This window comes from Lynx canadensis, chromosome D2 (genome assembly GCF_007474595.2).
Source record: "Lynx canadensis isolate LIC74 chromosome D2, mLynCan4.pri.v2, whole genome shotgun sequence".
NCBI classification, from domain to species: Eukaryota; Metazoa; Chordata; class Mammalia; order Carnivora; family Felidae; genus Lynx; species Lynx canadensis.
The window spans coordinates 79,578,443-79,589,457 of record NC_044313.2 but is presented as its reverse complement, the minus strand read 5'-3'; the positions used below and the strand labels follow the sequence as shown (position 1 = coordinate 79,589,457).

The window sequence follows — 11,015 nt, the reverse complement described above, 5'->3', positions numbered from 1 at the left end:
ACCGACTGGGCCCCCCGGGCGCCCCTCACCCCCGCCCCCGCCGCCCCGAAGCGGTTTTTCTTAATAAAGCGAAGTCCCAGATGTGGATCTGGCCTGCTGTTCCGTCATTTCTCTGGCAGATTCCTAGTCGTCTTTAAAGATGTGGGCTGACTGTCACCTCCAGGAAGTGGGTGCACGCTCCCCCCGCTTTGCTTACCACGCTCATCCTATGTCAGTGCTTGTATCTGCTTAGGTAGAGCCCTGTGACACGCGTCTTCCAGTCTGTGAGCTCGGACCCTCTTCCTCATTCACCCCACCACGCCCCCATATCCGGAGCAACACACAGTAGGTCCTCAGCTGCCTGCCTTGTGGGAAGGTTTTACACTGGTGCTTCAAGCTATTCCCGGAACGTCTCTCTTCCTCCACAGCGCTGGGGTCTTCACAGAAGGACAGTGGGGCACAGCTGGTGACTTAAAGGAGCGGAACTCAGGAGTCCGCTCCAACACATCTCCAAAAAAAAAAAAAAAAAAATCAAGAGGGCCCACTACTATTCCTAACCAAGTCGCTGCTGTTTATCAGAGTGGTTAATTTAAAGCTGAGTGTCTACACTAAGAAAAAGGCGACACGCCTGACTAAACCCAGTGGTGGCGACAATAACTTGAAATCATTTGAGTCATTGCGTTTTCTGTTTCTTTGAGAGACATCCCCCAATTCCCCCTGCGATTGCTGAAGAAAGCCCACCTCTGTCAGTAAGCACTTCTGAAATGATTATCGCACCCACGGCTGCCTATCTGATTCAGATCTTATTTTCACAGACCTCTTTTGCAAGCATCGTTGGTGCTGAGCAAGCCCCTTTGCTTTTATTTCTGGAAGAGGTCTCCTTTGTGTTATTATCGTAGTGAGAAGTGTGAGAAAGAGCGCGCTTTTCCAAAAAGGGACGGTTCAGCTTGCGGGTGTGAGACCCACCCCTCTTAGCCAAGCAGATTCCGAGCTGAACCTCCCAAGCTTTCGGGGGATCCTAGCGTACCTCGCTTCTAGAAAGGTCTTAGGTCTTTACTGAAGCCCCGCACATCGGCAGGTGGTCCTTGGACCTGCTGAGGAGATGGGCAGGTGCGCTTCAAGGGTAGTTTAGCTGGGTCTCGTATGCGGATGTGTAGTTAAGGGGAGGGATATTTAGCATTTCTTTTTTAATTTTTATTCGTTTTCAGCTTTGAAAACCTAACAGAGGGAAGGCTGGGAAAATGTTCCAACTGCCTGCCTTTGCTCTGATACGTCCATTTGTCAGGTACAATGGAACCTGGTGCCCTTCCGGGGGCCGTGCCTGGCCGCAGGGAGGGAGGGACCTTGAACCAGGCTGGGCCGTGTGCACTCCTGCTGTGTCACCTCTGCCACCAGGCACCCTGGAGGCCTGGGATACAGAAACGCACCCTTCCCCTTCCAGTTGAACAAGGCTTTTCTTTGAAAAAAAATTTTTAACGTTTATTTATTTTTGAGACAGAGAGAGACAGAGCATGAACGGGGGAGGGTCAGAGAGAGGGAGACACAGAATCTGAAACAGGCTCCAGGCTCTGAGCCGTCAGTGCAGAGCCCGACGCGGGGCTCGAACCCACAGACCGCGAGATCATGACCCGAGCCGAAGTCGGCCGCTTAACCGACTGAGCCACCCAGGCGCCCCAGAACAAGGCTTTTCTAAGAGAAGTGGATCGCCCTGATGTCCAACTCGTCAAGCCCATGCTTAGTCCAAATTTCTGGATTGGACAACTAGGGATTTAGGGACGGGCTAGAATGTATCCAGAGCTAACTAGACCTCCTCCACCATCACATCACCTCCAGTGACCAAAGGGGCAGTTCACTTACACGGATGCTTATCACGTGCCAGGCACTGGGTAAGACCTTAGAGGCTTGATAGCATATCCTCATCGCCCGGCTTCATGAGGCGGGCTTTATGATCCCATTTTACGGAGGCTCTGAGGCTGCAGTTATTTTAGGGAACAAGGATTTGTTGAGGGGAGCGGGCACTGGCTAAGTGCTGGGGAATGAAGTAAACACACTCCTTCCTTAAGGAAGTGTCCATTGGCCCAAGAGGTCTCTGTTGGCCCGATTCGAAAGCTTGCCATGAACCCTGCACACAGTTCCTCGGAGATCGGGACACGCCTGGGGACCTTCTTAAATCTCCCGTCCGCTCAGCATGGACACTGTGGAGGGAGAAGATGAGCTGAGTTCGACTTTCCAATGGCACACCACCGTGGAGTGTGAGCTCACTCGGGCGCGAGTCTCAGCCCATCCGTCTTCTGCTGGGCACAGAATGTGCTGTGGAATGCGGGCCAACAATCGCGTTCGCTGCGCGCAGTGAAGATACGTGGAGCCCCGTGTGCTGTGACCGGCTGCAGAGGAAGTCTTTTAGCCCTCTACATGCAGTGAGCTTAATTCTTCTTCTCTCTCCATTTTCGCACGCCTCCACACTTCCTGCTTCGTCCTGGGCCTGGCAGTGCTGAAAACCTGAGACAAAATGTCCTTCCGGTTTTTAGAGGCCGAAACCAGGAAGGACGGGGAAATGGGAAGGCCAGCTCTCTCTGTCTGGGACACCAGGGCCGGGGCCGGAGACCCTGGACCACATTTCCACACCTCCCTTGGGAGGGCCGGGCTCAGCGAGATCAGTCAAGGACTTGCTCTCAGCTGCGGCTTCCTCATTCGAGGGCAAGTTGATTACCATCCTTCTGGCTTCCTTTTCCATTTGTAACCGAAAGGAGACGGCTTTAGTGGGAGATGATGCTGATAGTTATTTCCTGATTAGATAGCTGTTTATTCATTCAAACGTATTGATGGATCACCTATTGCCTCCTCTAAAAGGAGCCCTCACGGGAGCTTACGTTCCAACGGAGAAAACCAAGCAAACAGAACAGATAAAATTTGTGTCGTGTTAGAAGGCCCGATTACTACGGAGGAGCCCAGAAGAGGGTGTGAGGGGCGCTGGGTTGGGGGTGCTGCAGTTGTACGTTGGGTTCTCAGGGAAGGTTCAAAAGGAAGGTAATATTTGCAGTGAAGACCTGAAGGGGTTATGGGAGAAATCCATGTGGATACGAAGGATGAGCATTTTAGACAAACAGCAGGTGCAAATGCCCAAGGCTGGAAGCTGCCTTCTGTGCCCCGGCAACAGCAAGGCGGCCGGAGTGACTGGAGCAAAGTCAGCGGCGGGGAGAGTAGAGGGTGACACAGTCAGAGAGGAAATGGGGCCAGATAGTGTCACGAGGGCCTTGAGAACAGGGGAAGTCTGTAGCTCCCTGTGAGTAAGAAGGGGAGCCTCTGGAAGGTGTTGAGCAGAAAAGGGACATGGTGCGGTAAAGTTACACATTCTGCTCTGGCAGAAACACCGACACTTCCTACCCACTGGCCCGCGCGTGAGAAGCAAGGGGTGATCGATCTGACACTTGAGTGAGCCCCCTGACCTTCCACGACAAGGCATCACCCCCATTTCCGTGGAGGCCAACGAGACTCAGAGAGTCGCAGTAGCTTTCTCAGGCCGTGAGCCACGCAGCTAGGGCGTGGATGAGGTAGGTGAGGCAGGCGACGTAGGTTTTGAGCGTCTTCTGGCTGAGTTCCTTCCGGGGGACCTGGCGGAGATTTGGCTCCCTCGCCTTCTCCAACGTCGAGGCTGCCCCAAAGCCTCTCCAAGCGTCACATCTTCACGACCCTCTGTTGTTGTCGGTCTCTCTCTCTCTCTCTGACCCCAGCTGGAAAAAAAGAGTGGCTCTCCACTTCTAAGGGTTCGTGCGGCTGGGTTGGGCCCACCCGAATGATCCAGGATCATCTTCCCTTCTCAAGGTCTGGCACTTTAGTCACATCTGCAAAGTTTGTTTCAACTATGTATGTTAAACATAGGGCGCCTGGGTGGCTCAGTCGGTTGAGCATCCGAGGCTTGATATCGGCTCGGATCGTGATCCCGGGAGGGGGGGGGGTGGGATCAAGCCCTGCTCAGGCTCCGTGTTGGGCATGGAGCCTGTTTAACATTCTCTCTCTCTCTCTGTCCCTCTACCCTGCTCACGTGTGCACACACTCTCTCTCTCAAATAAAAAACAACATATATGTTAAAAATATAAATATATAATTTATAAAATATAATTTATTTTTACAACACACATTTTCTATAGATATATAGATATATATCTCTTTAGATTCTCTGTCTGTATCTCTGTATCTGTATCTGTGTGAGTGTGTCATACATATACCCTGATGTTGTCGGCCAAGCCAAACATTTATAAGTGACATAATACAAATAAAAATGCCTTAGGGGCCCCGAGAAGCCTCAAGAGAAGAAGAGAGAAGAAAAGACCCGGGGAAAGTGAACGGAACAGAAGACCAAGGGGATGATCCTTATTTTGGAAGGGAAACCGGGTGACTCGGTATCTGTGGATGTAACATGCAGGTGTAAGCCGAGCGAGAACTCAAGACGAAATGTACCAAACGGCCATGGTCCATTCTACGTAATGGATACTGTATTCTATGACTTGTTTTATCCACTATACATACACGTATATGCACATAGATAATGTAGTTCTAGAATGTATCAATGTAATTGTAGATTGCAATATTTGTTACGGTAAAATGAAATACGATGTAGCAGGACTGTATTGTAATATACAATATAATGGAATTAATGTGTTACTAACATGCACCAGAGGAACAGGAGGGGGTCTGGTGGTCCAGGGGTCCTTGGATCTTCCCCATTCATGTCTCCCCTTCATCACTTCCCAGGTCCCAGAGAGTCTGTCTGCAAAGCCATCATGTTGACCCCTCCGACCCACACTTCGGTTACACTTCTCCGAGGCCATCACAGTCGCTGGGGATGGGGTGGCAGGAACCTGTGCCCGTGGCCCACTTCCAGGCTCCGTCTCCTCCAGCGCAGACCCGGCGCCCCCTCCCCCCACCCCCCCCCCCGTCCCCCGTTCCCACCCCATGAAGCAGAATATCCCTAGTCTGCTCTTCAAGGCTGCTCGTACCCTAGCCTCGTCCGATCCTCTGCCAGACTTCCATTCGACTTCTCGGCCACACGGAAGGGACTTTCTACCCTCACACCACTTCCTGGTCCCTCTGCCATTGCTCAAGTGTTTGTCCTTCTCTGGAATGTCTCTCCCGTGTCCCCCTCCCCCGTCCCTTCCTCTCTGTCATTGAAATTCTGCCGTGTCTCTCTGGCTTTTCTGAAATGCCATCTCAAATCTCCATGGTCTTTCTTGACCCCTCCACCCCCCCCCACCCCCAAGCTGGCCTCACTTATCCATCCTTCGAGCACCTTCTATGGGGACTTTGTCCCTCTTCTTTGGGGCTTATCCCATTTTACAGTTATTTCTGTGCTCGTCTTTTCTCTCCCCCCCTCAGTTATCCTCTCTTCAGATCAGGCACCAGGTCTCACCCTTTGCCAGGCTCTCCACGGCATCACATGCAAAGGGCATGTGCCGTCGGAGCAGTGTGAGTTAGAAGACAGGTGCCTGGGGGCTCCTGGGAGGCTCAGTTGGTTAAGTGTCTGACTCAGGCTCAGGTTATCATTTCACAGTTCGCGGGTTCGAGCCCCGTGTCGGGCTCTGTGCTGGCAGCTCAGAGCCTGGAGCCTGCTTCCGATTCTGTGTCTCCTCTCTTGCCCTTCCCCCGCCTGTTTTTTTTCCTCTCTCTCTCTCTGTCCCTCAAAAACAAATAAGTAAACATTAAAAAAGGGACGGGTGCCTAATTTGTCATTGTTTGGGTGCACGAGGGAGGAAACACCACTGAGGGGTGATTAGAACCTCTTCTCTCTCTACGGACCACACGCATTTTCATCTTCACTCGCATTATCTCAGGCTTGAAGACATCACTTCTCTGAATCAGCTGTCGCAGCCTTTGCCACAGTTCCACCTCTCCTGTTATCTGCTTACTTCTGAAAAAAACCCGACTCCCTATTTTTACCTAGCCTGCCGTAAGCCGTAAAGCTCCGTGAAAATACTGGGTTTCAGGTGATAGCCACACATCGAATCATTACGACACGACGCGAGACGTCTTCGCCATATGCTGCTACAAGGTCTGACTTTGGGACGTGGCACCTGACACCCAGGTGGGGCTAAAGGGCATGACCAAGGTCGCTGAGCGCTCCGCCCTTTCCCACCAGGCCGCACCGCCTCCGCACACAGGACCGGGAGATAAGACACGCAGGGTCCTCGGGGGGTCTGCTCGGTCACGGCCGGAAGCAAACGTGTCTTGCTCAACACCGTGGGGGAGGCACGCTGCGTTGTTTGTGGACTCGGTGTGGGGCCCGAGCGCACAATGGGCGGTGCACCCACGTCTGAGTTTAAGTCAAGAGCGCTGGTTTGCTCTTGAATCCCCTCCTGGTCCCTCAGACATTATTTCCGGGGGGGATGTCGGTCTCCCATCATCTGTGGCTGCAGCCGTGAACTCTGCAGGCAGCCCGAGGGTGCTTTGGCCTCGCACCTGCCCCGGTTGCAAGCGCCTCCCGGGACACAGGGCGTGAGAAATGCTTCGTCATTCGACCCGGGCCTTTTGGGGCTCGCTCCCGCCAGTCCCGGGAGCTCCTGAGGGCCCCTCGAGTATCTTCCAGAAGAAGACAGCTGGTCTGAAGTGATAGCTCAAGCAGGAAATGGGGCCACGGCAGTGACGCTCTAGGGCCAAGGAGCAGCTCGAAATGGCCTCCTTTCTCTCAGCCCCTGCCTTTTCCTCAGAAGGAAAGAGAACGCTAAGACCATGGGGTAACCTCATTCGCCACTGGGGACCAGGTCCCTTAAGTACCGTTTCGTCACTGCGATGAAAGGGGACACTTACTCGTAAGCTGGGGGTAGATTGTAACAGAATTTCTTCAGTCTCTCTCTCTTTTTTTGTGTGTTTTTTGTTTCTTAAGGTTTACTTTTGAGAGAGAGAGAGAGACAGACAGAGCGTGAGCGGGGGAGGGGCAGAGAGCGAGGGAGACACGGAATCTGGCTCTGAGCCGTCAGCACAGAGCCCGACGCGGGGCTCGAACTCACGAACTGCGAGATCATGACCCGAGCCTGAGTCAGATGCTTACCTGACTGAGCCGCCCAGGGGCCCCTTCAGCCCCTCTTTGAAGAGTGTGTTCTTTGGGAATTGCCAGGCCGCCTGGCATGAGAGGCGAGGGCCAGCCACACGCTTTTTTCTTGCCACTTTGAGCACCAGAGCAGAAAGGAGATGGGGGGAGGACACAACAGGGCGGCCACAGGCTCTAACAGGGGCAACGTGCTGGGGTTCGAGTCCCAGCCCGGCCGATGCTAGCTCTTGGGATCCGGGGTGGTTTACTTAGCCTTCCTACGTGTCTTTCTCAGCATCGCTTCCCGCATGCGTGTACTGGAGGGCAAACCTCTTGGCACGGTGGAAGGCACACAACGAGCACTCAGAAATTCTGGTGCCTTCCTTCTCTCTACTAATGTCCCTGCATCATCCGTGACCGAGTTATTCGGGCACTTTCTTTCCGACCACGTTGATGAGGTCTTCCCGTGCCGTGAGCTTTGGAGACACAACAGACACCTATGAAGTGACTTGAAAACCTTTACGAAGCTGTGGGTCTGAACGGACTGCTCAATAGTGCTTTGATTCTGTCACGATGTTTCAGAAGGGGATTCTGAGCCCTGGATGGGTCCCTGAGTCTACAGCTCTTCAGCGTGCCTTTTGGCTTGGAGATTCTATTAACTTGGCAGCCCTTGATGTCACATCATAGACAGGGTATACATATAATTTATTGTGCAAACCAGGAAACATTTGATCGGGTGAAAGAGGCTGCTATTAAAAATGACAACTGGGAGCAGGTGTCAATCAGGACTGTTTCAGGCAGGTGGGGTACATCTTTACGCTACTCAGGGCACACATTTTGGCCCCAAGCTCTGCGTGAGTTATAAACCTTTGTGCTTACCTGGTTTCTATGCACCCTGAAGCATACCAGCTTCCCCCACCCCTCCCTCCAGCCAACAACACTGCTATGTAGTCAAGGATCTTCTGGAAGGAAGTTTGAGACCCATGGCACGACACGCATGTAAATAACATGTCAGATCTGTCTAAAGGGACAAATGGAAGCCGGAGGGTGAGCCGATGCAGAATCCAGAAAATTCTTCGGCACCCCCACCGCCCGCCCCCACGTGCCCGCCTGGGCAGGCAGGCGACCAGCTGTGGAGGGAAGGAGCAGGCGGGGGAAAGGCCAGCCAGATGCGGCTTGCAGAAAACCCGGACCAGATTCCGTGCTCTCAGCGACTGGCTCTGACGTGCCAGACCCACGAAGGTGAGGATTAAAGGGAGCACTTCATCACTGCATTCTTCAGGTAGCACGCGAGCCTCTCGGATGTCCCAGGTGGCCAGCATTCTGCAGCAGCTGGCTCCAACGTACAGACAGCACGCCCCGATGGGGACAGGGCCCCGCGAGGCAGGCATACAAGCACAGACCGTGAGCTTGAAAGGACCCTTAGATCTGTTGGGGATGAAGAGGAAGGAGTTGCAGGCTTCTCACTGGGACTTCTGGGTTTCTCTCTCTGCTGCAGAGAACCGTCAGCGCCCTCCCTGGGAAACTGAGGACAGCATACCTTTGCATCCATTGTCCGGGGTCGTTGAGGATAAAACGATGTGATGGACACGAGCATAACTTACAAACTACAAATGCCAGGTGGCACCCTAATCGGAGACCCTCAATGCAAACCTCTGAATTTGCAGATGGGGGGCCCAGAGAGGTCAACAGGCTGGCCCAGCATGCACAACTCCCTTTACGGAGATGTCGATGACGTGTGTGTGATGGGGGAGCGGTTGGCTGAGGAGGTAAAGTCTAAGAGGAGGAGAAGACCAGGGGCAAGCCAAGGAGGCAAAAACATTTTCAAGGACCTTAATGTAAATGTGTGCTTGATGAGATGAGAAAAATGATGCTGTGGTTATTTTTTAAGGGAGTGGGATCCCCACATCTTTTATTCCTTGTCGTCATGGACACTGACCATCCGAGGCTTCGAGGCTGGAGCCATTCTCCCTCTCTCTATCTTTTTTAATGTTTGTTTATTTTGAGAGAGATAGAGAGGCAGATGGAGAGAGAGAGACAGGGAGAGAGAGAATCCCAAGCAGGCTGTACACTCAGCTCAGAGCCCGACGCAGGGCTCAATCTCATGACCGTGAGATCACAACCTGAGCCGAAATCAAGAGTCAGACACTCAGTCCACTGAGACACCCAGGCGCCCGGCCACTTTCTTCATAAAGATGCTCCTTTGGCCTGACTGTCCGACTTGGACACTAACATGGGTGGTGGGGGCCTGGCCAGGCTGGAAAAGGATATGCAGACCAGAGAGGATCTACCTTGAGTAGGAGAAGGTGGAGGCAGCTTAACCGAGCAATGGAGAGCATGGACTCTGGGGCCAGGCTGCCTGGAGAAGAATCCCAGTTTTGCTGCTCACAGCTGTGCCGCCTTGGGCAAGTTGCCGAAGCTTTCTGTGCCTTCGTTTTCTCAGCTGTAGAATGAGAATGTGAGAGTACCCACATCACAGCATGGTGTGAGGTTTCAGCGGGTTAATACATATAAGAGTCTTAGAAAGGTACCTGGCACACATCCAGCTCTATTCACTTGTTTATTAAATAAGAATGAAATACGTAAGGCTGTCCAAGGTGGACAGGGGTGAGAGGCAGTAGCGAGGAGTAGGAGGAAGGACTCTGGCTTCATCGTCAGACAGACTTGCATTTGGATCCTGATTCCACGACGTTTTTCTATCGACGTTTGTGTTTTTCTGATTATCAAGGGCATATGTGTTTATAGTAGAAAATTTGGAAAATATAGAAAGCCAGCAGGGAGCAGATAGAGGTCAAGCCCACTTCTACCACGTGGAGACGGTCACCACGTAAGTCTTGCTGGCAACGTGATCTGCGTCGGGGTTTGGTCCTGATGCTGGTAGCTTGTTGGTTTTTATTATTCCTCCCTTGTTTGCATATCCCTCAGGGAGAGATCCAGGAACCGCTGGAGGGCCAGGAGGTGTAAACACGTATGCTAAATAAAATATTTGTTTTGACAATGATGAGACCCTCGATATGTAGCTCAGAGCCCTTAATCTACCCACTTTTCAGTTCTCCGTTCTTGACCGTGAGGAGCTCAGTTTTCTAGTGAGACAGCATGCCAAGCATTTAGATTGAGACTCATAAATTTCGTCTTCCAACTTCCCTGCTGTAATTACTTGGCCGCCCACGTTATTGTTGCCAATTGCCAAGTGTGGTGGGTGAGTGACAGGTAGATTATTTGTGCCTGATGTGGGTCACCCTTGTGCTGGGTCTGAGTGCTTTTGTTTAATGCTCTGCGAGGAGGCCATAGTCGGGTAGCAGAGCAGGAGTTACAGGAGAAGTCTGCTGGGTGATGATTTGGCAGCTCAAGGAAAGTTGTAAATTAGGCTGTCAGGAGGGAACTTTCTGGCAGACTCTGTGAACAAACACAAGGTGTGAGTTGGCCAGAACTTGTAACAAGCTGACTTTCTCTCTCGCTGGTGGTTTCCTCTTGTTGGTCTTTCGGAGAAGTGGTTAGACGTGTTAACTATCACCAAACAGAATCTGAACGGCTTTGGGGGTACGGGGGTGGCCAACGGTGGTGAAGAGGAGGGGCACGGACGCGCAGGTCCACATTCAGAGCAGCATTCGTGGCCTCTCATCTCCAGCATTCGTGGAGATGTCACCAAATCTCCTCCTGGGCACTGTCCATAAGCCGTAGCACACAAGCCAAGTTTTCTGGTCATTTTTGTGACTTCAGTGGGACAGACTCCAGTAACCCACTCTCTGCCTTCAGTGTCAGAAGAGGAGAGGGCCTATAAGGTAAAGGAATGAGATTAATATGATGGAAGGTTTTCTCTCTCTTCTCCCAGTATAGTGGAAAAGCAAGCAAGCCAGCCTCGATATGTAGGGTCAATGCAGTTGTGTACATTGGGTAACTTCCCTACTGGAACTGTCTCCTTTACTCGATGTGACAACTCACACTGATGACCTCCTTAGAAATAAGTCTATCTTTCCCACTGGGGCCTGAGTCAACATGGCCAGCAGCTAATTCG

The 11,015-nt window shown here is 52.3% G+C and overlaps 1 long non-coding RNA gene across 2 annotated transcripts; it reads left to right on the top strand.

Annotated features, from left to right (window-relative positions):
* The first annotated feature begins 1,594 nt into the window (after nucleotides 1–1,594).
* Nucleotides 1,595–4,851, top strand: LOC115527769. 2 transcript variants are annotated; one of them, XR_003973013.2, is made up of 2 exons: nucleotides 1,595–3,530; nucleotides 4,268–4,851. It is a non-coding gene; the product is annotated as an uncharacterized LOC115527769 (long non-coding RNA). The 2 variants fall into 2 exon arrangements; XR_003973014.1 differs by lacking the exon at nucleotides 1,595–3,530 and adding an exon at nucleotides 3,537–3,801.
* Nucleotides 4,852–11,015: the final 6,164 nt, after the last annotated feature.